At 41.3% G+C, this 19,590-nt stretch overlaps 1 protein-coding gene across 5 annotated transcripts in view; it reads right to left on the reverse strand.

Annotated features, from left to right (window-relative positions):
• Nucleotides 1-2,192: 2,192 nt before the first annotated feature.
• RELL1 (RELT like 1) overlaps nucleotides 2,193-19,590 on the reverse strand; it is a 79,529-nt gene continuing 62,131 nt past the window's right edge. For 3 of the 5 annotated variants that reach the window (XR_011464505.1, XR_011464507.1, XM_005899274.3), the window contains exon 7: nucleotides 2,193-4,237. The gene's annotated coding sequence lies outside the window, so the exon portion shown is untranslated. Of the gene's footprint in view, nucleotides 4,238-4,263; nucleotides 7,875-19,590 lie in introns of those variants that run through there. The other 2 variants (XR_011464506.1, XM_070372258.1) reach the window with 2 other exon arrangements.

Genomic DNA, 19,590 nt, shown 5'->3' on the forward strand with positions numbered 1-19,590 from the left:
TGTCCCCATGAGATGAGTGAACAGAGGCCCACGCACAGAGATGTCCATGTGAAGACAGGCAGGCACTGGAGCAAGGCAGCTACAGAGCAGGAAACACCAATGACTGCCAGGAAGCACCACGAGGCAAGACAGGGCGTGGGACAGTCAGGCTTTTGCTTCCTCAACTGTGAAGAATAAATTTTTGCTGTTTTAGGCCACCACCTTTGTTTTTTATAGGAGCCCTAATAAACTAAGACATGCAGGTCACGAAGCAACAGTTAGAACTGGACATGGAACAACAGCCTGGTTCCAAATAGGAAAAGGAGAACGTCAAGGCTGTATATTGTCACCCTGCTTATTTAACTTCTATGCAGAGTACATCATAAGAAAACACTGGGCTGGAAGAAGCACAAGCTGGAATCAAGATTGCCAGGAGAAATATCAATAACCTCAGATATGCAGATGACACCACCCTTATGGCAGAAAGTGAAGAGGAACTCAAAAGCCTCTTGATGAAAGTGAAAGAGGAGAGTGAAAAAGTTGGCTTAAAGCTCAACATTCAGAAAACGAAGATCATGGCATCCGGTGCCATCACTTCATGGGAAATAGATGGGGAAACAGTGGAAACAGTGTCAGACTTTATTTTTGGGGGCTCCAAAATCACTGCAAATGATAACTGCAGCCATGAAATTAAAAGACGCTTACTCCTTGGAAGAAAAGTTATGACTAACCTAGATACCATATTGAAAAGCAGAGACATTATTTTGCCAACAAAGGTCCGTCTAGTCAAGGCTATGGTTTTTCCTGTGGTCATGTATGGATGTGAAAGTTGGACTGTGAAGAAAGCTGAGCACAGAAGAATTGATGCTTTTGAACTGTGGTGTTAGAGAAGACTCTTGAGAGTCCCTTGGACTGCAAGGAGATCAGCCCTGGGATTTCTTTGGAAGGACTGATGCTAAAGCTGCAACTCCAGTACTTTGGCCACCTCATGTGAAGTGTTGACTCATTGGAAAAGACTCTGATGCTGGGAGGGGTTGGGGACAGGAGGAGAAGGGGATGACAGAGGATGAGATGGCTGGATGGCATCACCGACTCTCGATGGACTTGAGTTTGAGTGAACTTGGGAGTTGGTGATGGACAAGGAGGCCTGGTGTGCTGCGATTCATGGGGTCGCAAAGAGTCGGACATGACTGAGTGACTGAACTGAACTGAATTTCAAAGTGTGTGTGTGCGCGCAGCACAATCAGTTGAGTCTGACTATTTGAAACTCCATGGACTGTAGTTCACCAGAGTCTTCTGTCCATGGAATTTTTCAGGAAAGAATATTGGAGCAGATTGCCATTTCCTTCTCCAGGGGATCTTCCCGGTCCAGGGATCGAACCCACATCTCGTATCTCCTACACTGGCAGGCAGTTTCTTTACTCCTGTGCCACCTGGGAAGCCCCAATCTCAAAGTCTCTCCCCTCAAAAGCTTATTCATTACAAAGGGAAAACTAGTGATTTCATAGAAATGAAAGCTGGTGGCCACCACCTGGGCCAAATAGTGGAGGCTGACATCCCTAGTGATACATACCGACCTCACATTCTCCCCCAACAGCCCCCCAGTATGGAGCAAGAGGAAAGGCATCCTTTCTATAATGCAAACTCTCAGTCTAATCAGGAGAAACAGCTGGCACACTTAGGTTGAAGGGCATTCTATAAGATAACTGATGTGTACACACTAACATTGAAGATCCTAAAAAACTGAGGGACAATCACAGGTCAGAGGAGACTAAGGACGCCAATGGCTAAACGCAGTGGGCGATCTGGAACAGAACAGGATGTTAATGGGATAAGTGGTGAGACTGGAATGACGTTGTGACTTAATTCATAGTGTTATACTGATGTTAATTTCTTAGCTTTGATCATTGTTCAGTGGTTATGTAAGATGATACCATAAGGGAAAATGGTGTGAAGAGTACACAAGGACTCTTTGTACTGCTTCTGCAATTGTTCCATACATCCAAAATTATCTCCAGACTTAAAATAATAATCAGGGGGTGATATCACTATGGGAAGAGGAAGAACCCAATGAGGAAAGTCAGCCAAGTGGTCACTTGACAATTTAGACATAAGAAAATGGTCACTGTGACATTAAGCTTGATAAATTATACCAACTACAATTGTACTTTTCAGTACCCAAGGCACCAACAATTGGATCATTCAAAAACAGCTCCCTGTGTTTAACATTTTTATTTTTAACTCTTCTTTGGTAGTACAAAAGTTGTAGAAGTACAAACCAGACAGTTAAAAATACATTTAACACTCAAAATGGTGAAAAATTCCCTTTACAAATTTTTACATCAAGGTGGTAGCCAACTCATTTATCATGTCAGAAGTTAGTCCATCATTAGTGTTTTATACAGTACCTTTGTTGTGGCTCCCCAAGCCTTCTAAAGAAGGAGGAAAACACAAAAGGCCTGTAAACATCAGTTGTACTGGAGACACTTAAGGGTTCTTATTAGATAATATAAACCAGTAAAAAGCACGTATGTTGAAAATATTGAATGCTGAACTCTTGGCATATTTGGAAGCCAGTCAGACAGCAACTGCTCAAGTATTAGAAAATATTTAAAACATATGGACTCTTGGTATAAATACAATTTTAAATATTTTGAGTATTTTCTTGTCTGTTGTATTGCTATTTTAAAAAAGTGCTCTGACCTGAATAAAATTAAAAAATAATTAAAGCTGAAGAATATCTTACACTTTATCCCTCATCATTTTGAGGGCATGATATTTTTAAAACAAAAAATGATTCCTTTTTATAAAACTACTGGTCTAGACTGCATATACATTATTTATACTAATGCTCACCCCCAAATTCTTATATTGCCACTTTTTGGAGCACAGTGAAATTTATTTCCATATTGCCTTCTCCTGGTTCACTGTGTATACGCGTGCACACGTACACCTTTTAATTAGTTGTCAGCAAAAATTCACATGAAATTGAACATACCATTCACTTAAAAGGTTAGAAATTTTTAGTCTGGTGCCAGAAAAAGAATGGAATGAGTATATTTACAGTAAATACTTTAAAGTACATTTTCATAAGAATTATCTTTTGAGATAAATGAGAACTGTGTTTTCTTTTTGCAATAAAGGAAGTGCCCCAAGGCACCACAGCAATACTGACACAGAGGCAGGTCTTGGAGAAGTCCCTGCACTGGACTCCTTTCCTCTTGGCCCAGACCTACCATAAATATACCACTTCCTTCACCTCTGGGTTCTTTCAGGTGTTCTATAAACTGCACAGCTTTTTTTTTAAAAAGTGGGGTACTCCAGGCCCACAGGAGGAAGTAACCTTCAAGAATCCTTTAAAAACAGGCACTAGTTACAAGATGGAGAACAGGAAGAACACCAAGGAAGACATACCAGAGGAAGGTGCGGGCCCATCTTACATCAGAAGTGGAGATTGTTTTGTCTTGGTCTTGGGTTATCAAAACAAGGCTTTTTTATAGTGACTTTAAACCATTTTCCCCCTTATCCAATGGCTAAATAAGATTTGCTTCGCTTGAGTTTAAAAAAAAAAAAACTCAGTATTTTATGAGTGACCTAGGAGTGGCATGCTGGCAGCAGGTCAGTGCTGATTTCTGGTCTCCGAATCCAAAGTCTAGCATCTGGTTCCCTCCAACTCCATAATCTCCTGGGGGGGATCAAGTATCCAGGGCTAGACTATCTTCAAGGAGCCTTCACAAGCAAAGATGCATCTTTTATTTTCTATTACAGTTAAACTGTAAGAGGATCATCTTACAACCAGTAACAAAATGAGATCCAAGGGTTGGGGGAACAGAAGCACAGGTACACAGACATGTGTACACACACACACGCGCATACACACACACACTGAGCATTAGCTCAGACCGTACACAAATAGTTCCACTGTACATAGTGACCGTCCTGGAGAAACTGCAGTGTGTACACCAAGGCCACGGATGGGGAATTGGGAGGGATAGTGGTTGGGAAGATTAAAAAAATGAGCTCTTTTCCTCCTTGGATAAGGAATAAAATTTCTCACCAGACATTTTTTAAACCAAAATTTGTTTCAAAGCAAACTGAATTCTGTATCCAGCATAGCAACAGTATTCCCTTTTGGCTTTCATCCACTTGCCTGTAGACTCTACCATAGAAACTGTATAAAAGATAAAAAATAATTCCCTAGGCAACTTCACATGTTTTAAGTTCTTAGTCTTTTAGAACTCTTCACATATAGTCATACCTGCAAGAGAAAACAAAAAGGTAAAGCATTATAAAAGGCAAGCATCATATCCCATATTAATCTGCCTGAATATTGAAGAACATGGGGGAATTGCAATCTTCCATCCTCACCTCGTCCCACCCCATCCCACTCCGTCCTATTGCATTCCTTCCCTCATTACAGGTTCTTCTAGAATTCGGTCTAGGGAAATTTAAGTACCACAATTTCCAAAGGATCTCTTTATTTTACAAACCAAGAAAGAACAGAACTTGAGAACCACCGTGGTCTGAGGGCTTCGGTCTGTTGGACACAAGGTTCTGGGGTAACTGGTGGGTGTCCTCCCTGGAGAGCCTGTATTACTTATTCCAGGAACCTGTGCTTTAACTTTTCATTTCCATTCTGTGAGTAACAAGCTACAGGGTGAGCATGGTCATCACGAGTATCCTCACGTGTGTCAGGCACAGTGTCTTTCCCAAGCCCCCCGAAACTGACTTCACTCCACATCTCCACTGAGCCCCCGGGGCAGCCTGACCGGGACTTTGCTGGGCGAGTAAGAACATGGTGACAAAATGCTCAGTCCTAGGTCTTCCTTCTCCTTCAGAAAGCTATATACAATATTTTTAGGTTCTTCCAACAACTGGCCCACGTCAGTGTCTATGTTTAAATTACAAATGACGCCCCTTGTAAACCTGAAAAATAATTTTCTACTTTTTTTCTCAAAGGGTGTTTTGTTTGGTTGGTTTACAGTGGTCTCACCTAAGTGACAGTTATGTACCCTTTTACTTTCCCGTCTTGAAGATCCAGGATACACAGGCATCCTAAAATTCTATGTACGCCTGTGTATACTGAAACACACACACCACGCAGGCCAACCTACATCGGGTTAAGGAACAAAACATTCTCTTGTCTCTCCAGATCGTGTTTGCCTAAAAATGCTAAACAGAAATAGAGATGAAACCAACTTACAGAAATAGGAAGGAATAGAGAAGAGTCAATAGTATGTCTTTATTAAGTATTGCTTTTTTTTGTATTTATTTTTGTTGTTGTTATACTTATTTCATAATTCATCCTTCAGGATATGTAGTCCAACACTGTCCACATTATCCTTTTCTGTCATTGTGTCATTTATAATATTCAGTGTGTGTGTGTGTGTGTGTGAAAGACAGAGAGATTTCCCATCTAAATGGGTTGGGAAAAGGAACCGTATCCCTTTAACTGAAAAGGAAAGAAAACATTGTTCTCTAAAACAGCATGAACCAAGTTCTTAATTATAAACGAGTAAGTAATTCCCCGCACTGCATTGTTACAACCTAGCACAAGTGAGCTATGGATTTGTGCCATAAGACTGAACAAAGTCAACTCCAGGAATACTGTCATTTAAGAGTTGATTAATAATTATATGGAAGATATTAGCAAGGAAAAAAAGTAGAAAAGCCAGAGGTGCAAAAATAGAAAAATTGTCCTAAAAGAAGAAAAAGTAAACAAAGAAGAGAGAATTTTCTCAGGAAAACTTCAAACTAGGCCATTAACTAGAAAACAGGTACTCAACTATTTTTATGTCTCCTCTTTTTATCAGCTGCTCCCTCAGCCCTGGACTTTCTTGCATCACAGAAGCAAGAAGGTCAAAAGCAAGGGATGTCAGGCTTAGAATGAAATGTTTCATCAAAGTAAGCATTTTCATCATTCCAACTTAGTAGAACTTCCCATTTAAAGTTCTTTGCACAGGTTTGACTAACTTTAAGGAGACAGCATGTAAGACCAAGGCTGGCTAAAAAGGAAGAGTCTGGGGCCACTGGCCTGTCTGCAAATCCAGACCCCTGTGACTAGCTGCTGAACCTTGGCCTCTTTGCAGCATCCCTCATAGAGCTGTTGGGGGTTTTACATAAGAGGATATATGTACAATGCTTAACACAAGGCCAAGCAGTCAGTAGCCTCCTAAAAGTTAGCTACCATGACCATCACCAGCATCCCATCACGGTGGCTCTCTTCCACAATAGTCTTCTGCGGCTGATTAAAACTGCCCTGCACACAATGTCTTTGAAAGAGGATGTGAAAGTACAAACTGCTGCTTAAAGTCTTGATTACTAATACCAGAAACAAGGCAGAAAAAAGGAAAGTTAACCTTTTCAGGGGCTACTGAACACTACCCAGCACTGATTACAGTTCTGGGCTCTCCCTCTTCACAAAGACACACTTAACAAAAGGGAAAACCTGACCAGCATGGCAGCTATCAATTCCCAGGTAAATACCTGTCTTATCTGAGCAATAATCCAGAGGAAAGAAAACACCAGGTTCTGAACAACTTTTAAATTTCCAACTGCAGCCTTATTTCTGGTACTGTGTCATGGTGCATTTGACGTTGTTAAATTCCTTCTCATTTCATTCTACAGCTGTGAATACAACTGTATTTATAAACAAACATATATTTTAAAATAATATTTCTCTACTACAGTGCATTAATGTTAAAAAGTGCCTTCTCTATGGGCACACAGCGGTGTGAATGCCAGGGATGGGCTGGCATGAGTGCTAAGGAAGGCCAGAAGCAGGGACCACAGGGGGAAAACCACTCCATCCACCGGTTATTCTCAGGTCCACCACTATGGGACCCTACACAGTTAATAAGACTGACCTATCTTTTTTGGGGAGTAAGATGGGGGATATTTGGAGATGATTGTCTTACACAAGTGATTACTCAAGCTGGGAGAAATGAAACAAAATTTCCATATACTGAAAAGACAATTCAGAAGTCCCAAGTGTGACCATTTCCATCATAGAACAAGACTGATGGAGAGAAATTAAGAACGTTCAGTTCAGTTGTTCAGTTGTGTCCGACTCTTTGCGACCCCATGAATCACAGCACGCCAGGCCTCCCTGTCCATCACCAACTCCCAAGTTCACTCAGACTCACGTCCAGCGAGTCAGTGATGCCATCCAACCATCTCATCCTCTGTCGTCCCCTTCTCCTCCTGCCCCCAATCCCTCCCAGCATCAGTCTTTTCCAATGAGTTAACTCTTCGCATGAGGTAGCCAAAGTACTGGAGTTTCAGCTTTAGCATCATTCCTTCCAAAGAAATCCCAGGGCTGATCTCCTTCAGAATGGACTGGCTGGATCTCCTTGCAGTCCAAGGGACTCTCAAGAGTCTTCTCCAACACCACAGTTTAAAAGCATCAATTCTTCGGTGCTCAGCCTTCTTCACAGTCCAACTCTCACATCCATACATGACCACAAGAAAAACCATAGCCTCGACTAGACGGACCTTTGTTGGCAAAGTAATGTCTCTGCTTTTGAATATGCTATCTAGGTTGGTCATAACTTTCCTTCCAAGGAGTAAGTGTCTTTTAATTTCATGGCTGCAGTCAACATCTGCAGTGACTTTGGAGCCCCCCAAAATAAAGTCTGACACTGTTTCCACTGTTTCCCCATCTATTTCCCTTGAAGTGATGGGACCGGATGCCATGATCTTCGTTTTCTGAATGTTGAGCTTTAAGCCAACTTTTTCACTCTCCTCTTTCACTTTCATCAAGAGGCTTTTTAGTTCCTCTTCACTTTCTGCCATAAGGGTGGTGTAATCTGCATATCTGAGGTTATTGATATTTCTCCCGGCAATCTTGATTCCAGCTTGTGCTTCTTCCAGTCCAGCGTTTCTCATGATGTACTCTGCATAGAAGTTAAATAAGCAGGGTGACAATATACAGCCTTGACGTACTCCTTTTCCTATTTGGAACCAGTCTGTTGTATCTAGAAAAAAGTGTCATCTTTTTCTGTAAAGTTTACTGCTTTCTACACAATTCTAATAATAAAAACGATCATTCCATTATTAAGGTTCCACACAAGCCACAGTAGAGCTTTGAATAGAACACATATGTGCCTTCCTAAAAGGGATTCTCCAGAAAAAAGGATCTGACCCCTTTAATAATGAGAACCATGTTTTAAGAAATTAGAGGCCTAAAAACATTCACCAACAGTGAACACTGAGACCTCCAAGGACGGGGGATTAAGGAAGGAGCACTGTCTGACTACTACCAACAGTGGCTGACATGTACACAGTGCTATGTACCAGGCACTGCCGTGCTAAACACTCCAGATTCAGTAACTCAGTCTTTCCAGTGACTCCATGAGTCAAGGCCAACTCTCATTTTTCATAAGTGGACACTGAGGCTAGCAGGTTCAATAGCTCCCCCAAGGCCACACAATTAATAATAGGAAAGCAGTGGTTCCAGCCCAGGAGGTCACACCTGGAAGCCCCATAGTCACTGCCACAGCAATCACACGGAGACACTCATGGCACCGTGGGGTCTTTCGAAGCCTGCCCTTGTCTGCTCTTTCCTGAACAACACCAATGGGGAAGCTGTCCACTCCCTGTAGCTTTGAATTTTCTCACATTAGATGTGGATACTATGGAGAAGTCTGAGGGTTAATCTGAGTTATAGCTTCACAGAACTTTTTTAAGACTTTTTGATGTGGCCCATTTTGAAAGTCTTTATTGAATTTGTTACAACATTGCTTCTGTTTTCTGTTTTGGATTTTTGGCCACAAGGTATGTGGGATCTTAGCTCCCTGACCATGAATCAAACCCACACCCCTCGCACTAACTGGAAGGTGACATCTTAACCACTGGACCACCAGGTAAGTCCCAGCTTCACAGCAGTTTAAAGCTGTTCATATATTTAGCAACGTTGGGCTTCCCAAGTGACAACAGGTGAGCTTGTGATTTACCAATCCAATGGATGGTGAGGAACAGAGCACTTTATTCCAAGTAAAGTGGAAAGTTATTCTGTATCTGGAAAAACAAGGGTTCACTTGGGAAGGATTTAAATGAAATACAGCAGTTCCCTACTAGTCTCAGTACACCTCTGATTCAAAATCTACACTAAGCTCCAGGCAGAACCACTTAAGACTCCGAATGGTCCCACCTCTTTCTACTAAGGAAAACAAAACAAGCTAAATGCAGCCTCTCTGCTGCCTTGCCTTTAGTAGGTCTCTCATGATCATGCTAAGTCCCTTCAGTTGTGTGAGATTCTTTGTGACCCTATGGACTGTGGCCCGCCAGGCTCCTCTGCCCATGGGATTCTCCAGGCAAGAATGGGTTGCCTGGAGTGTGTTCCCATGCCCTCCTCCAGGGGATCTTGCCAACCCAGGGATTGAACCAGCGTCTCCTAGCATCTCCTGCATTCCAGGCAGATTCTTTACGGCTGAGCCATCAGGGAAACCCCAGTAAGTCTCTACCTGAGTGTCAAATAAACAAAACCACATCTTATAGGTTACATATAACCTGCCTCTCTGAGTCTCAGGAAAATTAAGAAACATCAAAAACTATTCATTTGGGGGACTTCCCTGGTGATCCAGTGGTTAAAACTATGTTTCCACTGCCAGGGGCACAGGTTCAATCCCTGGTCAGGAACTAAGAAACCACATGCCACATGCCCCCCCCAAAAATTAATTTTTTACATTTTTATTTGCTAAGTGTTTAAATAGGCTCCATATGACACAATATTGCAATAATAACATGAAGCATTTGCCTATTTCGCAGTTGTGAAGTGCCAAGGAACAACATCCCTCTAAGGCAGGTGGTATTATTATTATTAAGCCCATTTTGCAGATTGAAGAGCCAAGGCGTCAGAGGCTAAGGAACTTGTCCAAGAACACACAGCTGTAAAATGCCAGGCCAGGACTTGCCATAAGGAGTCTGGTTCCAGAACCCATACTGTGGAGCTACGACAACATCATACATCCTTGTAGAAAACATGTGACTTCTAGAAAACAGGGACTACTATTTATTTAGCTATTTAAAGTTAGTAGCTCCAAGTCTTGAGTTACAGATTAAGAAACATAAAAATCCTGAATATGATTATTAATTTTCTCTTCTTTCCCATTTTAGGCCAAAATGTCTCCAAAGGCATTTCCTAGGATGCCTTAGGTCTGTCCTTTCTTTCATCCTCCAAAATCCCCGTGAGCCTCCAGTGCTGCAGCTTCTGTGGTGAAAGGGCAGACATCCCAGCCCTCTTTCCCAAGCCTTGTCAGAGGGTGGCAGGGCCCCCTGGGAGGACAGATAAGCTCCCTGAGCAGTCAGCGGGTCACCTTCCAGCCAGGACTAGGGAGGCAGCCTGGAGCAGACCCTGCTGAGGGAGATAACTGAGGAGAGGAGACAGTTAACTTTGGTGGCAAAACAAAACAAAACCTCTGGGCCCCCAAGTTATCTAAATTCTGGGAACACTGACAAACGTTTCAGTCTCTTGCGTACACAGATCAAAGGTGTGGAGAATAATTTAGAACACTATAGTTGATGACAGCATAGTATGTTTTAGGTCCACCCCAGACTCTCAGATTATGTCCATAAATGTTTTGGGGGCTATTCCCAACAACACTGAACCAACAGTGCATACAACATTTTAAATGAGTCCAACATGTCCACTCCTCATGGCTAAATCAATGTGGGAGAATTAAAAACAGTTCACGGAAGTTATCAGTCATCAACTTCAATAAAAAGGAACGTGCAGGCACGTATCTAAGCTCTTATTTGTAGAAGGGCAAAGGAGGGGGCTGCAGACACATATGTACAGCGACCCCATGGACTACAGCCCACCAGGCTCCTCCATCCATAGGATTTTCCAGGCAAGATACTGGAGTGGGGTGCCATTGCCTTCTCCCCATAATGTCCTAGGGCCTCTTTATTCTTAAATGAGGGGATGGGAACATGGGCAGAAAAAATTACTACGAAAACTAGCAGGAGTTCCATGACAGCATGGCCCACCTCTGTCCCTTTTCCACACTGTTGCGTTCCTAAGGCCTGGAACATAGCAGGGCCTCAATAAATACTTTTAAAAGACAAAACTGTACTGGAACTGACCTGAATTAGCCATCACAGCTCCTCTGAGATCTCAAAGCCTATGATCTCAGTCTACTTGTAAGAAAACAGAATAGCTCACAAATTTGGACTGATCCAGACACAGCTCTAACAGCCAAAAGACTTGAGGTGGTCCCCATAGGAGACGGAGCCTAGGGAAAGTTGATGATGTTGAAATGATCACCACTGTGAATTACAGGGCTACACTGAATGAGGATTGTTTTCTCTGTTGAAGCAAAGCTCCCCTGAACTTCAAAGCCACATTGGAGCATATTGGCCCCAATGTGTGGATTTTTTCCCACCTAAGCCCTCTGCCTACCTAGCTCAGGGATCTGGGAAAAATTCATCCCACTGAGTCTGGCTCTTCAACTACAAAGTGCAGAGATGACCACCCATAACCCATCAGGTTGCATTCAAATGTCTATCCCCCACTCAGCTCTTCTCATCTGCCTGGTTCTACAGGCCTGTGTTTTGCACAGGCAGTGAGCAGTCAAGGACAGATGTTAACCTCCCTCCACTTTCATATTTAAGATGGACTCAGTGGGACTGGTCTTTCATATAAGAACAACACAAGCATCAAAGAAAGTACTGCTTTTACTCTTTAGAAATGTATTCCGCCGTTTCTAAGTCAGCCAGGTGGTCCTATCCATGGCTATTGGAGTGTAGTTTCTGTCTATAAATGCCAAGGAACCAACTGAAGGGGTTTCCATCAAATCTGAGATCCTTTGGCTTTAAAAAAAACATATGTATTTTGCCCTGAAAAAAAAAATAAGCTATAGAGAAAAAAATTAACTCATGGTACCTATAGTTTCTCAGGCTCCCAGGTGGTAAAGAATCCGCCTGCCAGTGCAGAAGACATAAGAGATGTGGGTTCAATCCCTGGGTCAGGAAGATCCCCTGGAAGGGGCAGGGCAACCCACTCCAGTACTCTTGCCTGGAGAATCCCATGGACAGAGGAGCCTTGTGGGCTACAGTCCATGGGGTCGCAAAAAGTCGGATATGACTCAGCAACTTTCACTGCACTGCCTGTCATAAGAGTTCAAAAGCAAAACAGAGAAAAGCATGCTTCCCTCACTGTTAAAGTAGGAAATGAAAGCCCTGAAGGTCAGGAGAGCTGACCTTGTGCCTGGCCGTGGTCCTGAAGAGGAAGGGAGCATCATCCCTCAGATAGTCTTGGCAAAAAGGAGACTTTTATCCCTGAGCAGAGCCCCAGCCATGCAGCAGCACAGTTAAGTGCAGATAATTCAGTCCACACTACCTCTTCATATAACCCCTCCTCTGATCTGTCTAATAAAAAAAACTTAAGCTACAACACTTTTCAATTGCCTTGTTACTAATTCTGATTCCACCTCTAATAAGAGAGGCATGGTTATTTCTAAGCCCCTCTTAACACAAACAAGAAAATAGCCCAAATTCCTAAGGGACTTGCCAAGTATCTATTTCTGAGATGTCATCAGAGTCCAAAGCCCTAATGTTCTTAAGAAGTAAAAAGGGAGTCACAGTATGCAAAAGTGATGCTTGAGGAATGAGCTAATGAATCACGAAGACCCCTGCGAGTGGGCTGGAAATTACTGATAATAGTGAATAGTGAGTTAGTTAATACTAACTCTGTGCCAAGGCCTGACTTAAGAACTGTACATATACAGTATGTCATTCATGTCCAACACCCCACCCCACACCACTTTAAAGATGAAGAACTGAGGATTGGCAGGGTTAAGTAACTTGCTGAAAACAATTGGTAGTTAGGGGCACAGTTAAAATTAAACCTAAGCAGTTTAGGGACTTCACAAGAATCCATCTGCCAATGCAGAGGACGCAGGTTCAATCCCTGGTCTGGGCAGTAGGATCCTACGTGTCTTGGGACAGCTCAGCCCATGCCCTGCCACTGCTGAAGCCCTCGAACCCTAGAGCCAGTGCTCTCCAACAAGAGAAGCCACTGCAATGAAAAGCCGGGCTCACTGCAACTAGAGAAAGCCCGCGTGCTGCAACATAGCGCCTGTGCACAGCGCAGCCAAAAATAAAATAAAATAATTAAAAATAAAAATAAAAGAATTTAAAGCTTAAAAAAAAGGAATTCTTAAAACAAACAACGCCGCCCCCGCCCCCAACCTCAGGAAAACCTAAGCAGTTTAAAACTCAGCTGTGCTTTCTATTTTTTCTCTTGGCAGCACCTCTCGGCTTGTGAGATCCCCTTAGGTCCCCAACCAGGGATCGAACACAGGCCCTCAGCAATGAGATTGTGATGTCCTAACCACTGGACTAGCAGGAAATTCTTAAAACTCAGCCTTTAATTAGTAAGCTAAAGGATTGAAATAAGAATTAATAGAATAGCTCCAATAACAAAAAAACTTGAAACAAAAAGATATCTAATATGATTTTTGTTTTCATAAAAAACATTGTTCTATAAGCTTACCAAATCAATGTCTTCAATAAGGTACTACCATAAGTTGGGAAAAAAAAGAGGGGGGCAGATACTTCAGAAACATGTGCTGGAGAATGCTTACCACAGCATCACTTTTAAAAAGCAAAAGACCAATGATAATGAAGACAAAGCAGTGGCATTTGGAGGCTGAAAGCAATTTGATTTATTTAACTTTGAAGAACAAAAGCTTATTCTTCTAAGAAGAAATAAAAACACATTTTCTGTGGAAAAAAGAAACCATTTTAACTGCATTGCCAAAATAAATCAGGCAGAGGGCAAATCAGATCCAGCTACAAAACAGAACTCAGGCCAAGGAAACAGGGGGGAAAAAATGCCAAACAGCAGATTTTAGTTTTTAAAAATAGAAGGAAAATGCCAATAAAAATTACTTTAAAAGAAAAAATAAAAAGAGAAGGAGAGGGAGAGAAATCCTAAATCCAGTTTGCAGTATCAGCCACTGTATTTTTTTTTTTTTTTTTTTTTTAAGAAGGAATCCTCACCACCGGGTAGATGTGCATTTGATTCAAATATTTGGATCAGTCTTGCATTAAAACAGTAGCCCTGGGTGGCTCCGACGGTAAAGAATCTGCCTGCAATATGGGAGACCTGGGTTCGATCCCTGGGTTGAGACGATCCCTTGAAGAAGGAAATGGCAACCCACTCCAGTTTAAAACAAGGCATTTCAGTAAAATAGCATGGCCAAAAAATCAAAATGTAAACAAAAATGTTTTTCAGAAAAAAATACAACTCTAAAAACTGTATCAGACAGTGTAAAGATACATAACACTCCTGTCTTACTGTATTAGCTACATTCCACTGCAGATCTTTTGATTCACCTCAGAACCAGCTCAGAACTCTGCCATCTGGGTCCAGAAGGAAAAACTTCCAGACTTCTCTAGTTGGAAATCAAGTCCTATTAAATAGCCATCTCTTGGAGGATGAGAAATAATAAGAAACCAAGCAAGAAAAATTTTCATGAATACACAAATATTTTTAAGTGTCAATGAATACTGCCTTCCCTCCATTCTTTGAGTCCATTCTCTGTTGGGCTCACCAGACATCCTTACTCAGCAAGTCCCAATCCCAGTAGACTCTAATCCTAGGACCTGATTTTCCCAGACCTGGCTGAGTGGTGACGCTGGGACTCCAGGAGCCAGACTGCCCGGGTTGGACTCTAAACTCTACCACGTTCTTACTGCTAACTTGAAACAAGTTGCTTCAACTCTCTGTGCTTAACCTGGTACCTTCTTACTACTCCTTCCAAAGCATGCCAGGTACACAGTAGATACTCCACACACAGCACGTATTATAAATAAATTAGTCCCATGGGCATTCATGATCCTCTTCTCTCTACTTTTGAGTCTCTTTGACATTTTCCAAAATAAATATTTTTTTATTCCAAAATTAATTAAAAAGTTGAAGGCTCAGAAAACATACCCCTTTCTAAGGTCACTCATGTGCTTGTTGATCCTCTGGCCAGCACAACACCACCGAGAGCCAACAACATGCCAGATGCTCTCCTGGCACTTGTACTCAATTGATGAATTCAATATCCTATTTCACATTCAAGAAAACCAAGAGTAAAATCAGTTAAGGACAATTTCCAAGCAGCAAAGCTAGGATGAAAGCCCAGGTCTCCTAATCAAATCCAATGCTCTTTCACAAAATCCTGGGAGATGATTGGATGCTTTGCAGAGAGTATCAAATTTTAAACCAGTGAGATGTGGTCACAATTTCAGGTGACTGGATCAAATCCAGATACAGACAGAATTTGGACCAAGAACACTAGTTGAGCAAGCCTAATTCTTTTAACCTTCCCAGATCCTGAGTGCCTCTCTCTGGGCAGTAGTGGCCAAAACCAGCCATGGCACATTAGCAAGGCTCTAATCCTGCTGGGCCAGACCAAGGATCACCTTGCACTTCCTGCCTGAGGGCGAACAGTGTCTTCTTACCCACGGTCTGCTCCATCCCTCAACACACTGCCAGGTTGATGACTCATCTGCAGAACTGTCATTACAACTCATGCTTTCTTTGCAGCTGAACTGGCTGGCCTTCCTCACCGTAGACTTGAATAGCCACATACTTCTCTTCCCAAAAGGCAAGCCCTCGTGCTTTCAGTCAGAATGTTTCCCTAATTGACCAAAACCACTCAGAACTCCAGTTCTAACATCTGAGTACCACCTACTCTGTCGGTAACACTTTCTGCAACGATGGAAATGCCATGGAAGTTGTCCAACATGGCACACCCTAGCCATCTATGGCTACTGAACACTTAAAATGTGACTAGTGCAACTGTAGAACTAAATTTTTTATTTTAATTAATTTAAATTTAAGTAGCCATAGATGACCAGTGACTACCATATTAGACCACCAGGTTCTAGATCATTAGTGGAAATGTTCTACATTCGTGGGTCTTCAGCTGCCCCTTCATGAGCACCCCAGGATGGCAGAAGAGTGTGGCTAGTCTTAGAGTCACAGACCTTGGTTCAAATCAGCTCCTCCTTCCAGCTGTGTGACCCACACCATGTATATAATTTATCCTTTCCATGCACTGATTTCCTCATCTATAAAGCAGGGATAAAAGTATTCATCCCATTAGGAAATGTTTATAATAGTGACATGTGAGATATATCTCAGTACAACATCCAGAAGACTAGAACTCTGAACTGACATCAGTTGCTTTTATTATTATCTTCATCATCCACTTCCTTTTCCTAAATACTGGTTCCCTTCCCAAGGCCAGAGTAACTGACTAAAAAGGAACTCTGCTTTTTAAGAAAGCCCCTATTGGGCTTCTCAACTCATGGGGAGGGGCCAGATCTTCCCAAGGGCAAGACAGCAAGAGTTAGTGCTGCACCTCAAGAAACAAGAAAAAAGTCAAATAAATAACCTAACTCTACACCTAAAGCAACTAGAAAAGGGGGAAATGAAGAACCCCAGGGTTAGTAGAAGGAAAGAAATCTTAAAAATTAGAGCAGAAATAAATGCAAAAGAAACAAAAGAGACCATAGCAAAAATCAACAAAACCAAAAGCTGGTTCTTTGAAAGGATAAATAAAATTGACAAACCATTAGCCAGACTCATCAAGAAACAAAGGGAGAAAAATCAAATCAATAAAATTAGAAACGAAAATGGAGAGATCACAACAGACAACACAGAAATACAAAGGATCATAAGAGACTACTATCAACAATTATATACCAATAAAATGGACAACGTGGAAGAAATGGACAAATTCTTAGAAAAGTACAACTTTCCAAAACTCGACCAGGAAGAAATAGAAAATCTTAACAGACCCATCACAAGCTCGGAAATTGAAACTGTAATCAAAAATCTTCCAGCAAACAAAAGCCCAGGTCCAGACGGCTTCACAGCTGAATTCTACCAAAAATTTAGAGAAGAGCTAACACCTATCCTGCTCAAACTCTTCCAAAAAATGGCAGAGGAAGGTAAACTTCCAAACTCATTCTATGAGGCCACCATCACCCTAATACCAAAACCTGACAAAGATCCCACAAAAAAAGAAAACTACAGGCCAATATCACTGATGAACATAGATGCAAAAATCCTTAACAAAATTCTAGCAATCAGAATCCAACAACACATTAAAAAGATCATACACCATGACCAAGTGGGCTTTATCCCAGGGATGCAAGGATTCTTCAATATCCACAAATCAATCAATGTAATACACCACATTAACAAATTGAAAATAAAAACCATATGATTATCTCAATAGATGCAGAGAAAGCCTTTGACAAAATTCAACATCCATTTATGATAAAAACTCTCCAGAAAGCAGGAATAGAAGGAACATACCTCAACATAATAAAAAGCTATATATGACAAACCCACAGCAAACATTATCCTCAATGGTGAAAAATTGAAAGCATTTCCTCTAAAGTCAGGAACAAAACAAGGGTGCCCACTTTCACCATTACTATTCAACATAGTTTTGGAAGTTTTGGCCACAGCAATCAGAGCAGAAAAAGAAATAAAAGGAATCCAAATTGGAAAAGAAGAAGTAAAACTCTCACTATTTGCAGATGACATGATCCTCTACATAGAAAACCCTAAAGACTCCACCAGAAAATTACTAGAAATAATCAATGACTATAGTAAAGTGGCAGGATATAAAATCAACACACAGAAATCCCTTGCATTCCTATACACTAATAATGAGAAAACAGAAAGAGAAATTAAGGAAACAATTCCATTCACCATTACAACGGAAAGAATAAAATACTTAGGAATATATCTACCTAAAGAAACTAAAGACCTATATATAGAAAACTATAAAACACTGGTGAAAGAAATCAAAGAGGACACTAATAGATGGAGAAATATACCATGTTCATGGATTGGAAGAATCAATATAGTGAAAATGAGTATACTACCCAAAGCAATTTATAGATTCAATGCAATCCCTATCAAGCTACCAACAGTATTCTTCACAGAGCTAGAACAAATAATTTCACAATTTGTATGGAAATACAAAAAAACCTCAAATAGCCAAAGCGATCTTGAGAAAGAAGAATGGAACTGGAGGAATCAACCTACCTGACTTCAGGCTCTACTACAAAGCCACAGTTATCAAGACAGTATGGTACTGGCACAAAGACAGAAATATAGATCAATGGAACAAAATAGAAAGCCCAGAGATAAATCCACGCACATATGGACACCTTATCTTTGACAAAGGAGGCAAGAATATACAATGGATTAAAGACAATCTCTTTAACAAGTGGTGCTGGGAAATCTGGTCAACCACTTGTAAAAGAATGAAACTAGAACACTTTCTAACACCATACACAAAAATAAACTCAAAATGGATTAAAGATCTAAACATAAGACCAGAAACTATAAAACTCCTAGAGGAGAACATAGGCAAAACACTCTCCGACATACATCACAGCAGGATCCTCTATGACCCACCTCCCAGAATATTGGAAATAAAAGCAAAAATAAACAAATGGGACCTAATTAACCTTAAAAGCTTCTGCACATCAAAGGAAACTATTAGCAAGGTGAAAAGACAGCCTTCAGAATGGGAGAAAATAATAGCAAATGAAGCAACTGACAAACAACTAATCTCAAAAATATACAAGCAACTCCTACAGCTCAACTCCAGAAAAATAAATGACCCAATCAAAAAATGGGCCAAAGAACTAAATAGACATTTCTCCAAAGAAGACATACAGATGACTAACAAACACATGAAAAGATGCTCAACATCACTCATTATCAGAGAAATGCAAATCAAAACCACTATGAGGTACCATTTCACGCCAGTCAGAATGGCTGCGATCCAAAAGTCTACAAATAATAAATGCTGGAGAGGGTGTGGAGAAAAGGGAACCCTCTTACACTGTTGGTGGGAATGCAAACTAGTACAGCCACTATGGAGAACAGTGTGGAGATTCCTTAAAAAACTGGAAATAGAACTGCCTTATGATCCAGCAATCCCACTGCTGGGCATACACACTGAGGAAACCAGAAAGGAAAGAGACACGTGTACCCCAATGTTCATCGCAGCACTGTTTATAATAGCCAGGACATGGAAGCAACCTAGATGTCCATCAGCAGATGAATGGATAAGAAAGCTGTGGTACATATACACAATGGAATATTACTCAGCCATTAAGAAGAATACATTTGAATCAGTTCTACTGAGGTGGATGAAACTGGAGCCTATTATACAGAGTGAAGTAAGCCAGAAGGAAAAACACCAATACAGTATACTAACGCATATATATGGAATTTAGAAAGATGGTAACCATAACCCTGTGTACGAGACAGCAAAAGAGACACTGATGTATAGAACAGTCTTATGGACTCTGTGGGAGAGGGAGAGGGTGGGAAGATTTGGGAGAATGGCATTGAAACATGTAAAATATCATGTAAGAAATGAGTTGCCAGTCCAGGTTCGATGCAAGATACTGGATGCTTGGGGCTAGTGCACTGGGATGACCCAGAGGGATGGTATGGGGAGGGAGGAGGGAGGAGGGTTCAGGATGGGGAACACATGTATACCTGTGGCGGATTCATTTTGGTATTTGGCAAAACTAATATAATTATGTAAAGTTTAAAAATAAAATAAAATTAAA

Source organism: Bos mutus, chromosome 6 (genome assembly GCF_027580195.1).
Source record: "Bos mutus isolate GX-2022 chromosome 6, NWIPB_WYAK_1.1, whole genome shotgun sequence".
Lineage (NCBI taxonomy): Eukaryota > Metazoa > Chordata > Mammalia > Artiodactyla > Bovidae > Bos > Bos mutus.